The 13,199-nt window shown below is 41.5% G+C and overlaps 1 long non-coding RNA gene across 1 annotated transcript; it reads left to right on the forward strand.

The window, feature by feature from the left end:
- Window positions 1–1,923: 1,923 nt before the first annotated feature.
- LOC123392460 lies at window positions 1,924–8,359 on the forward strand. The gene is made up of 3 exons (XR_006607177.1): window positions 1,924–3,445; window positions 6,193–6,261; window positions 8,321–8,359. It is a non-coding gene; the product is annotated as an uncharacterized LOC123392460 (long non-coding RNA).
- Window positions 8,360–13,199: the final 4,840 nt, after the last annotated feature.

The raw sequence follows: 13,199 nt of genomic DNA on the forward strand, positions 1-13,199 counted from the left end.
TTCCCTAGACCTCTGGAGATCACTCAAGAATGCCTCAGAGGTGGCTGAGAGAAATAAAATGAAGGCTAGCTAAGGCTCTGAGCTCTTGACCTATGCTCAGCCAGAACAATCTTGCCTTGTTTTTCCCCCAGAAAAAAAGGGTCCCATTGGGGGAAAAACTTGCAAAAGCCTAATATTCTAAGTTCTTCAAATTTCTGACAAAGAAACTGTGATATGGAGCAGGGAAGTGTCTCGCCAGAAGTCATACAGCTTGTAAATTTCAGAGTTGGAATTCAAATTGAACCCTTCTAATCCTAATCTTCTACTCTACTAGCCCAACTTCTTGTAATTCAGTACAAGTTTCTCTTCATTTCTCTGGCCCCACTGTAATCCAGAATTTTATTTCTTAGAACTGTCTTCTGTTAGCCCCTGAATTATTCTCCCTGCTCTCCAGTCTCCTCTTCTTCTGGTCTATGTTATATACATGGTTGCCATGTTATTCTTCTTGAAACATTGTCTTTATCATGGGATTTCCCTGCTTAAGAACCTTCTCTGGGGACGCCTGGGTGGCAGAGTCTGTTAAGCATCTGCCTTCAGCTCCAGTCATGATCCCAGGATCCTGGGATCGAGTCCTGCATCAGGCTTCCTGCTCGTCTGGGAGGGAACCTGTTTCTCCCTCGGTCGGCTGCTCCTCCTGCTTGTGCACACACTCTCTCTCTCTCTGACAAATAAGGAGGGAGATTGAAGAACAGTGGGGGACAGTGGAGGAAGGGGGGCACTTAAAATAATTATTTCTCCACTGAGGAGAGCCTCACAGAGAAGGGAAACCTGAGGAAGCAGGCTTGGTGCTGACAGAGAAGGAACTACATAACTGTCTTGCCGGATCCACTGCCAACCATTTCTTTACTTCTTGCATCACTCTGCTAAAGTGAAGTCCCAAGAGATTGTTTGATTGGCTAAGCTTGAATCAAGGGCCATCTATGGCTCTATCAGGATATAGAGAGAAAGGGTCTAGGAGAAGGAGCCCCCACCCGCACCCCGAGAAAGTCTTTGGTTTCTGTGAAGGGAGGGAAAACTTTTGGTTTTCCTCTCCCAACAAAGATGTATAGAGAACAGGAGAGTTAATTGCCTGAAATGACGGCAGAGTAGTCTTAGGAAGGGGGCACGGATGGTGGGAACTAGAAAGGACAAATGTCCACTGAATTCATCACCCCTCCTCTCAATTCTTTCTTACACTTCCATCCTAGAACTTTCTTTACTTTTGGCTTAACCCAAGTCCTCAGGTATAGTTTTAGCATTTACTTTGGAGACTAAGGTGCAGTGAGTTATGGGGATGAGGGAGAGAAGTGCAAGACAGCAGGTAGAAAGGGCAGTTGATGGGTTTTACTTTGTGTTCTGCCCTTCCTGTGTTTACATGAAAGCCTTTCCAGCATCCGGCCATTTAAAAAATGATCATAATAAACATTTGTGAGTCAAGTTACAAATAAAGACTATCTGTCTGGCTGCTTCTCTGATAGTGGAGCCATTCTTCCCCTGTGCCATAAAGAGGGTGGCCAGGGAGGCATTTCTGCTCATCTCATGTGTGTGTGTGTGTGTTCCTGCTAACACATCAGATGATTCTCCATGTTCTTTGGAAGGTCCAGACTCCAGTCAGAGCATGTATTAGAAGTGTTTCGTTTTCCTACAGTGGGAATTCTTTACTTTTGAAGCATTCACTTCCTGATTTAAAAAAAAAATAGCTTTTTTTAACTGTTACCATTGCTTAGACCTGATTTTTTAAAAATTCACTTAGGTTAGGGGCACCTGGGTAGCTCAGTTGTTTAAGTGTCTGATTCTTGGTTTTAGCTCAGGTCATGATCTTGAAGAAGTGGGATCGAGCCCTGCGTTGGGCTCTGCATTCAGTGCAGAGTCTGCTTCAGATTCTCTCCCCTTCCCTCATGCTCACTCTCAATCTCTCTCAAATAAGTAAATACATAAATAAATAAATAAAATCCTTTTAAAAGATTGACTTGGTTGGGTTAATCACGAGAGGGTGTGCAAATTCACACTCTAACTTCTATGACTTGGGAAGCAAATTCCCTAATGCCTTCCATTTCCACTGGATAAAGAATCCATTTCTTTGGTATGTTGCAGAAGGCTGATGGATCAAGGATAATTCTATACTACCCATGGGCTGCTTAACTTCTGTAATGATTTGCTGGCCAGCCACTATAGGTAACAAAAAAGACTTATGTAACTCCTCAACTGTTGCAAAATAATTATTTTTTCAACTTTATGGAAATATAATATACAAACAAGATGATGTATATGTTTTAAGTGTACAATGTAGTGAGTTTTGACAATGCTTGCACCTATATAATCATCTTCCCAGGTTGTAGAAATTTCTATTACCCCCTACAAACACAAATTCTCTTGTTATTCTTTCTAGTTTCCCATCCCCCCATCCCAAATATTTGCTGATCAGATTTCTATTATTGCAAATGAGTACCATCTATTGTAGAGCTTCATATAAATGGAATCATACAGTGTGTATCCTGTTCTTGGCTTCTCTAAGTCAGCATTATGTTTTTCATATTCATTCATGTTTTTGTGTATATAAGTAGTCTATCCCTTTTTATTGCTAAGCTGTATTTCATTGTTGGATACGCCACAATTACTTCCCCAAAGATTAATGGTACTGAATTTATCCAATCATCTTCTGATGGACATTTAGGTGGTTTTCCACTTTTTGGAAGCTGCTTGAACATTCATGTACTAGTCTTTTTGTAGACATATGTTTACATTGTTCTTGGATAAATACTTAGGAGTGAAATCTTAGATCTTGTGGTAAGTGAATGTTTATCCTAATGTTGGAGAAAAGTGCCAAACTGTTTTCCAAAATGCCTGTACATGTTACACTTCTCAGCATTGCTGAGAGTTCCGGTCACTCTGCATCCCCATCAGCACTCAGTATTGTCAGTTTTTAAAATCATTCTAGTAGGTGTATAGTGATATCTCATTGTGGCTTTAATTTGCATTTCCCCAGTGATTAATGGTACTGAGCATCTTTTCATGTGCTTATTCACCAATATCTCTTATTGGGTGAATGAAGAATTATACCCATCACAGAGCTGGGCCACAATTGCAGACTAAGCAGCAAAGACAAAAGAACGTTGCACTGGAGATCTGGGAACCCAGAGGACCACTTGCTCAAGGAGTCCAACTTCTTGCTGCTACAAAGTCCCTTTCCCCTCATACAACTAGATCCATTCCAGACAGAAAAGCAGTGGAGAGATGGCTCTCTAAGAGACTGAGCAACTTTGATTCAAGAGAGTCGAGCAGTCCTTACAGACTTTAAATGATCAGATCTGACCTTATTAAACTGGTTGGGAACTTCCGAAGGATGTGGTATCAGCAACTGTGAAGATGTACAAAACCTTCATGTGAGTAAAGGGTACCAGTCAGCTCATCCACCAGCTTTGATAAGGTAAGGCAGGACTGAATGTGGAATGATGCAGGCCTGTGCGCTTGTGACCAAGAGGGGCTGATTAGACCCATCTAGGTAGGCTAGGATAGATGTCAGAGGTGTCGACTTGAGTTTCTCTATCTCCTTCTCCCCTACTCACACAAGTGCACTCTCTCTCTCTCTAAAATGAATGTTTAAAGAAGTATCTATGTTTATATGGTAACTTTAATGATTTTGAGGTGATCATGTGGAAGTAAGGGAACAGATCACAGAGCACCTTGAAATCCACGATAAGTTGTTTGTAGTTCATCCCATAAAGGGGAGGCCAGTCTAGGGTTGTACACAGAAGAGTGAGTTGGCCAGTGCTGCATTTTGGTTGTTTTATAGACAGACGAGAGAGGATCAACACTAGACTCTAGGAGACAAGTTAAAGGGCAGTTATATTGGTTCGGGTGAAGGATGGTGGTGGTTTTCTCTGTGTAGGGTAGAGCAGTGGAGAAGTGGATGGTTTTGAGAGAATATTTTGGAGGTCTAGCCAGCAAGACTTAGATGTGAACAGTGAGGGAGATGAGAATTCAAGGATGACTTTGAGGTTTTGGCTTGAGCATGTAGGTGGATGATGGTGCCAGTTACCAGTAAGAGAACTTCGGGGTGTTAAGATACTTTGGGGGAAAATCATGTGTCTGATTTTGGACATTGTGTTTGAAGTGCTTGCAAGTCCATCAAGTGAAGAGATCCAGTAGACAATTGGATATATTAATGTAGAGCTGACCGAATCCATTCTTGGCACGTGGAGATAGTTATTGGAGTTATGCATGCGTATAGATAGAATTATTGAGAGTTGGGTGGAGAAAAAAGAAAATTTAGAATAAAGCCTTCAGGAATACCAATGAACCCGAGGGACAGGTAGTGAAGGAAAAGCCACTAAGAGACTGAGAGAGAGCTGCCAGGTAGTTGGAAGAAACCTATGGTATGGTGGTGTCACAGAAGTTGTCCCATTACAGTCTATTGTAGAGAAATGTCAGAGTGTTTGGCTGGACTCCTGGTGCTGCTGAAGTTACCTGTAATATCTGATAGGGTGGGTGGGCTACAGAGGATCAGAGGAGTAGACCCAGAATTCACCGTCATGTTAAGTGTCTCCCTAATAACATGGCGGCGTTCTGCCTGTCAAATCTGAAGCAACCTAAATTCCAGGAGGTAGCAGGGGGTCAGAGGAAGGAGAAGGCTCCCACACAGCTGTATTACCTTCAAAGCTCCACCTTTAACCTGGTCAGGTTCAGCAGGATCCAGGGGAATCCCAGTCTATTGTCCCGAACCATCCCACAAATTTTGTTACAACCTTACCACTTCCCCAAAGCTGATCCTCACCCTCTTTTCCATCTTTGCAATTCTGATTCTGGTGCCTAATTCATTTCCCATGGTTCTTGGTCTTTGTTTTGGTTACTTTCTGAGTAATAACTTCCATATATACATACTTATTTTTTTAAATGATTTTTATTTATTTATTAGTGAGTGAGAGAGCAAGTGAGGGAGCATGAGCATGAGCAAGGGGGGAGGGAGAGGGAGAAGCAGACTCCCTGCTGAGCGGGAAGCCTGATGGGTTGATCCAGCACTCTGGGATTGTGACCTGAGCCAAAGGCAGCCGCTTCACTGCCAGGAGCCCCACCATATATACATACTTCTAATAACCCTTCTGCATGGCTAGCAAGCCCCAGACTCTGCCTCTTTACCTACCGCCCCAATAAGCACTTACCACAGAGGAGGGCCCAGGACTGTAGATATTCAGAGGTGTTAGTGGCTCGGACCCTTAGAAGTGTTGTTTTCTTCAACCATCTCCTTTTCTCCTATTTTGCTTGTCTGAAGCTTATTTATTAGATAGATGTTAAAGGCTGTTTCTACCCTTCAGTGAGTCTTGGCTTTTATTGCTATTCTGAGCTACTATCTGGGCCTAGTCTTGCTCATGGCCGTAAGGGTTTTGATGACCTTTCCTATGGAATAATATTCTGTGGAGCTTTCTACCACGTGCTTGCTTTCCTGCTGGGATTAGGCAAAAATTAATAAAAAGTTCTATCTTCCTGTTCCCAAAGTCTTTTATACTCTTTGTTCTGTATATTGGGTCAGGAATGCCTATAGCCCTTAACTTATTTCAGGACCTATGAGTAATATACCATAGGTCTAAATAATACATTTGCATGCTCCCTGTAGCCTGCAGTTTCATATAGGAGAAACTTAAGTGCAGAAATATGATTGGAGGGGCAGCTGGGTGGTTCAGTTGTTAAGCATCTGCCTTTCAGCTCAGGTCATGATCCCACTGGGCTCCCTGCTCAGCAGGAAGCTGCTTCTCCCTCTGCCTGCCACTCCCTCTGTTTGTGTACTCTCTCTCCCTGTCTCTCTTTCTCTCTGTTAAATAAATAAATAAAATCTTAAAAAAAAAAAAAAGAAATCTGATCGGAGTGGGAGAGAGGCAGTTAGAAAGTCTGTCTTGAAGCTGAGTCCACAAGAGTAATGTGATTGGCTGACTAGGACTGACTACCAGCAAAATAATAAAACAAAGATGTGATTAATAAAAATATGTGCTTTCTTCATTTAAGTGAGTTTTATAAATGTAGAATCTAGAGCCTTAAAAAAATCTTCTATTGGTCAATGAACTCACTTACTTAGTTTATTCCTTCCCCCAAACAAGGTATACCATTACCTGAGAATTTCACACATGTGCTTTGCTGACTTTTCTTCTATTTATGTATTTTTATTTGGTTTACTTTATGAAGAGGGGAAGGAATTTATTGCCACTGATGCCAACAACTCGTCCTCAGATCCTCCAAGCAATCTTTTCCTTGGTGAGTTGCATAAAATTCTAATCATTACTGTTGCACAATAATGGAATACCTTTTATATGTAGCACTAACAGCACACATGCCCACACCCAGTGAAACAAGGTCATGTTCCACCAGAAATTATCTACGTTGAGGTGACAGGTGATGATGCCATGGCTGCAGGTGAACTCACCAAGGAAATGAGCATGGAAAAAAGAATGCAGAAAGCTGAGGACCAGGGTAAGGGGGGAGGGGGTTGGGGGAAGCTCATAGTGCAGAGGAGGATGAGGACCTTTGCTCCAGTAAGAGATTAGTGGATACTGAGATGAGAGGATAACTAGGCAAATGAGCCGTGTTGGAAGTCTTGAGGGTTTCAAGAACTAGGTGGTGGTTAACAATGGCAAATGCGATTGAAATATAAACAGAGGAACTTACTGTCATGTGTAAACCAGGAACATCTCTGTGTTCTTTCTCATCTAAATCATTTATAAAAATTTTATGCTAGATTATTCAGCAAGTATTTATTGAGCTGTACACTAAATAAAAATGTTACACTAGATTATTCAATAAGTATTTATTGAGCTGCACACTAACTGTGTTGCAGTTATATGAAAGAAGCATCAAGTGTTTTAAATAAATATACTGGTTATTTATATATAAAAACTCCCATCAGTTTTATCTGGTATATTTGTTAAATGGAAACTACAGACCTATTTCAGTGAGATTAAAAAAAATCCTTTTGGGGGCACCTGAGTGCGTCAGTCAGTTAAGTGTCTGACTCTTGATTTCCGCTGAGGTCATGATCTCAGGGTCATGCAATTGAGCCCCACATTGCCCATGCTGGGCATGGAGCTTGCTTACGATTTTCTCTCTCCCTCTACCCCGACTCTCTCTCTCCCTTAAAAAAAAAAAAAAAAAAAAGTACTTTTCTTAAAATCTTTTGGTATCCTTTATCTCTGATGCCTTTTTAAAGAATCTCGTAATTTTTTCTTGTTATAAGAGTAATATATATCATTGAAAATGGAGTTACATAAGGGCACCTGAGTGGCTCAGTCAGTAGAGCATGTGACTTTTGATCTTAGGGTAATGAGTTCAAGCCCCACATTGGCTGTGGAGCCTACTTTAAAAAAAAGAAAAAGAAAAAAGAAGGGGGCACCTGGGTGGCTGAGTCAGTTGGCATTGGAGTCTTGGTTTCAGCTTGGGTCATGATCTTGTGGTTGTGGGATTGAGCCCCAGGTTGGGCTCTGCACTCAGCATGGATACTGCTTTAGATTCTTTCTGCCTCTCCCTCTCCCTCCCACTCACTCACTCTCAAATAAATAAATAAACAAATCTTTTAAAATAAAATAAAATAAGAATGAAAAATTATCCTCATTATTGAAGTTGTACCAGATTGTTCTCCCACTGGCTATGTATGAGAGTACCATTTTCCTGCACACTTGCTAAAATTAGGTATTATTACTAGAAATCTTTTCTATAGGTAAAAATAAAGTAGTCCTTCATTGTTATTTCAATTTTTTAGCCACTATAAAATATATATATATACACAATATATACTTACATATATATATATATATAATCCCAGTTGTGTCACTTAATGGGTAGCCTTGGGCAATTGGTTAACGTCTCTAACAATCTCAAGCTTCACTATAATAGTACCTGTCTTAGAGGATTGTTAGGCAGATTAAATGAGGTACTAGATGTGAAGTTCATGGCCCAGTAGTTGGCATACGGCACAAAATAAGTATTAGCAATAATTATTGGTGAGACTGATTTTCTTGTGTGACTCTTAAGCTGCAAGGAGCATCAAAAGTGGAATTGCAGGAACATTTTTTATTTTATTTTTAAAAATATTTTGGGGGTGCCTGGGTGGCTCAGTCGTTAAGCATCTGTCTTCGGCTCAGGTCATGATCCCAGGGTCCTAGGACTGAGCCCTGTATTGGGCACCCTGCTAGGCAGGAGGCCTGTTTCTCCCTCTTCCTCTGCCCCTGTTTGTGTTCCCTCTCCTGCTGTCTGTCTCACTCTCTGTCAAATAAATAATAAAATCTTAAAAACAAAATGAAATATTTTATTTTTATTTTAGAGAGAGAAAGAGCATGCAAATGGGAGGAGCAGAAGGAGAGGGTGAGTGGGATAATCTCCAGCAGACTCCACGCCAAAAGCAGAGCCCAGTGCAAGGCTTGATCCCCAGACCCTGAGATCATGACCTGAGCCAAAAGCAAGAGTCAGCTGCTCAACTGACTGAGCCCCCCAGACCGCCCCTCAGGAACAGTTTTTAAAGACATCTTCTTAGGAGAAATCATCTAGACTCTGAAGGATAGTGTTCTTCCTGTCAACAAATACGGTAAGTGCTAAGGGGATCCAAAGATGAATAAAACATGTCTTCTGTTTTCGAGTAGCTTACTGCCTAGCAGGAGGAATGAAATACACCCATACTGTTCTATGAGGCCAGACACGAAAGCCTCCATGAAAGAGAGGCAGATAAAACACTGTGAAGGTTCAAATAAGACAGTTCTCCACAGAAGGCAGCACTTGAACTGGACCTTGAAGTGTTAAACTTGAATATGCAAAATATGTGATGGGAGTCAGGAGGGTACTCTTGGCAGAAGGAATCACCTGAGGAAGAAAACAAGTAAAGCTGGAGATCGTGATGCAGGCATTACCAAACCTCTGGCGCTAGCTAAAATCGTGAAAGTGGGTCAATATGTAATTGCATAGTCACAGACTTGGACATGCAGAGATTTTAACTTTTGTTTTCAGAGCTGATGTCCCCCCCCCACCCCCTACACACTAATAGAGGAAAACTTAGTATTGTATTTTTCTGGGGTATATTTAGTTCAATTCAGTGGTGTGTGTGTGTGCGTGCGCGTGCACGCCTGTGCATGTGGAAACTAAGATTCATGATTTACAACTCCCAGTCCAATTCAAAGCTCCATCTCTGGGCTTTATGCCTGTTCCCTGCCTATTTGGTTCTCTCTGTCAGAACTTGTACACAGTCAGGTCCTTATAGGGGAGGCTTATACCCTTGTTATTGGTCTCATCTAGTTGTTTCCTCTCTGCAGTAGCTTGTCCTGCCTTCCCCTCCCCCATGGTCGGTTCTAAGAAGATGATGGCCAGTGGCGGTTTTGATGGATGGTGGTTTTGTTGGATGGTGCTTTAGCTTTTTCCATATATGGATAACCGTTTGGAAACACATCCACTGTAACCCTTATACCAGCAGGTGACCCCTGCACATCCTCATGCTCTTTCACAGATCCTTTGTTGGCACACCAACTCCATCTGGGCCCATGTGAGCTTCAGAGTCCCTTTTCTCTACTCCTGGGCCCTCAGGCGATGCAGCCTCCAACCCCCTGCATGCCCATAGAAACATGTAATGCGCCATCCTTGAGAAACTGACCACTGGAGCTGTGGACAAGGCAAGCTGCACGGACTCATCACTGGACGACCCAATGCGCAGACTAAGTGTGTGTGCCTAGGGCTATCAGATAGATTTAGAGGATAAGATCTGATGTATTTTTTTTTAAAGAAGATTTTATTTATTTATTTGACAGACAGAGATCACAAGTAGGCAGAGAGACAGGCAGAGAGAGAGGAAGGGAAGCAGGCTCCCAGCCAAGCAGAGAGCCCGATGCGGGGCAATCCCAGGATCCTGGGATCATGACCTGAGACGAAGGCAGAGGCTTTAACCCACTGAGCCACCCAGGCACCCAGATCTGATGTATTTTTTAAAATGTGAAAGTAATTACTTTGTTAAAAACCAATTTGTTATACTTCTTTACACTTAAGGATTGATTTTATTTGTTTTGGTGGGGGCGTGGTGGGGGGGTGGACTGCCATAATCTTTCCGTGTTTCGGGTTTCTAAGGTTTCTAAAGGCCTTAATCTGGTCCTATGCAGATCCATTCTTTGACTCATCCCAGATTTTAAGGAGGGATTCAATTATGTCCTGGTCCTTTCAGCAGCCCTTTCCCCATATTACCCTGAGGATGGGGAAGTAGGAAACCCATAATGCTCCCATCTCTCTCTCTTCCCCAAACTTTTTTCTCTCCTGTGTTCTTTTGGGAGAAGAGGGAAATCAGTTCTTTCTCTGTGCTTCTCTGCATAACTCATCTGGACTCACACCAATAGTTAATTTTGAATTTAGCAGATTTTGGAATCAGGGTCTCTGCTCTCCATACCAGTAAATTCATTTTTAACTTAGTTGCCACATTTAGGTTCCAGCCGGGAAAATAGAAGTCCCTCTAAGTGTTTAAACCAGAGAGAATTTCATCCCGAGAATTAGCTACAAAAGTTAAAGAAGAGTTGAGAAGCCATTCAAGAGAAGGTGAGGCAACCCAGAGGTTCCCAACAGCAGGAATCTTCTGTCAACCCTAGGCCGAAGGAACAAGGGGAAGAGACCAGAGGCCAGGGTAAGTGAGAAGCTGGAAGCAGACAGCCCACCACGGGGCTGCCTCCATCCCAAGACCCTGAGATCACAACCTGGGCTGCCACCCAGGTGCCAGGTGCCTCCCTAGTTAGTATACTTCTTAAGTGTGGGTGAGGCAGGGAACTGTATGCTCACTTACCTTTGTATCTTCTAACAGCCCCTCAATAAATATTTCTTCTATTGAACTGAACTTCACAGTTACTAAACTCTTGATCATGTGTCATCGACTGGCTCCTCTTTTCGGACTTTGCAATGAAGAGATGAAAAATTGAAAACCTTTGTGCACTATTATAAAAACAAATACTCTCATTATTTAAAACATTTCACCTTCCAGAATATGACCTCAACCTGCTGGTGGTGAGGTCTAGTTCATTTTTGGGTGGTAAATGTCTCTGATAATTACCATAATAATTAACATGTATACAATGCAAGACAGTTTACAAAGTACATTTATGTTTGCTTTCCTTATAAGGGGGTTTTAGTCTGGGGATCCTGGAATCTGTTTATTTGATCCCTGCCAGGTTAGTGTAAAGCTTAGAGTCGAAAGAGAAACATTAGGGTTCTTTTCTTCTGAACCTCACATGAGGGACAACCTTCTATTCCCTTTTTGTTAGATAGTTTTGTTACTCAGTAGCCGATGAGAGAGGTTCTCAGCTGTCATTTGGCTGGAAAAGCTGGCATCGTGTTACCACTCCATTTTTCTTTCACGGGGACCTAGCAGGTGTTTGAGGATGATGTCTGACTCATGTACTCCTGTGGAGGTCTTATAGTCATACGTATCACACTTGTTGTTTTTAGAGCCCTATTCTCATCCGACTGTCCATGTATGTACTTCTGTGTTTTAATAATCAGGCTCAGTCCTCAAGCAAGAGTCTAAATCAACCTTATGGTTTGTCTTGTCTGGTGTTTGGCCAAGATTGCTTTATGGAAAATCAGATTGCTTTCATGACTGCATTCTTGGGCCAGAGACACCCCAAAAATCTTAGCTTTGTTTTTATCACATTATACATGAAATTATCTGAATCATGTTTGGAGAGTTTTTAAAGTACCCATTTCTTATAAAAACATTCTAGTCCTAATAAGGTCTGCTAATATCGGATTACACTTTTCCATAACACTTGATGATTTTTTTGCCCCAAGTCACTGGTTTTCAGAAGAAGCCTCTCAGCTCTTGTCTTAGGGCATTCGGGCTACTGTAACAAACCACCACAGACGGAGTGGCTTATAAACAACAAATATTTATTTCTCAGTTCTGGAGGCTGGGAAGTCCAAGATCAAGGTGCCAGCAGATTCTGTGTCTGGTGAGGACCTGCTTTCTCATAGACAGTGGTCTTTTTATTGTGTCCTTACTTGGGTGAAGGAGCTTTTTGGCGTCTATTTTATAAAGGCACTAATCCCACTCATGAGGACTCACTCTCATGACCTAATCACCTGCCAAAGGCCCCACTTCCTAATACCATCACCTTGGAGGTTAGGATTTCAACATAGGAATTTGGGAGGACACAAACATTTAATCTACAGCAGCTCTGATGTCACCATTCCACTATCTAATATTTTAAATATTCCTAGTGCAGCTGTGAGGAATACATCATGTGGATTTACCTATGTAAGGAAATGCCATCTTTCGTTTTGATGTCCCATTATCTTCCTTTAATATATTTAAAGTATCAAGTATGCTTTATCAATATTATATTTTTTATACTTTTTGGTTTATGGTTAATATTAATTTTCAACTAAAGTTTTTGAGTAATAATTGCACATGTTACAAAATTAAAGAAATAAAAAATAATATATAATTTAAAAAATATGTCCCTTCTTGCCCCTTAGATACTCATTCCCCTTACAGAGGCAATCGGTGTTACTGATTTCTAGTTTAACAACTATATTTGATTTTTTAAAATTCTTAATTTTTTTTAAAAGATTTTTTATTTATTCACTTGACAGACAGAGATCACAAGTAGGCAGAGAAGCAGGTGGAGAGAGGAGGAAGCAGGCTCCCTGTGGAGCAGAGAGTCCGATGTGGGGCTTGAACCCAGGACCCTGGGATCACAACCTGAGCCGAATGCAGAGGCTTTAACCCACTGAGCCACCCAGGTGCCCCAACTATATTTTTAGGCACAATCAAATACCTGGTCCTTTTTCTGGAGTCCCTCAATTATTTGTTATATTTACTATATAGAAGGATGTATCATGGCACGATACTAAAAAATAAATTGAATAGTGTTAAGAAATCAGAATAGTTTGGATTAAATATTGCATTTAGAAAACTGGCATCTGACAGAGACTGCCTCTGGGTATTTGTGTCCCTAAATTTCTGACCTTCTAGCATTTGCTTTACCTGCATAAATACCACTCCTTCCTCCTACATATACGATCAACTGTTACCTTCGTGCTTGCTTTCTCTTAGCCTAAAATTTGTTAATCTGGGGTCCTTTGGCCCCTTTGGATGCTTTAAGAGATCCTGGATCCTTGTGCCCCTGAAATGATATGCAGCATTTTATGGGTAATATGTATATGTGCCTTTTTTTTAATTGAGG

The sequence above is a fragment of the Mustela putorius genome, unplaced genomic scaffold (genome assembly GCF_011764305.1).
Source record: "Mustela putorius furo isolate JIRA1106 unplaced genomic scaffold, ASM1176430v1.1 tig00000580_pilon_pilon_pilon, whole genome shotgun sequence".
NCBI lineage: Eukaryota > Metazoa > Chordata > Mammalia > Carnivora > Mustelidae > Mustela > Mustela putorius.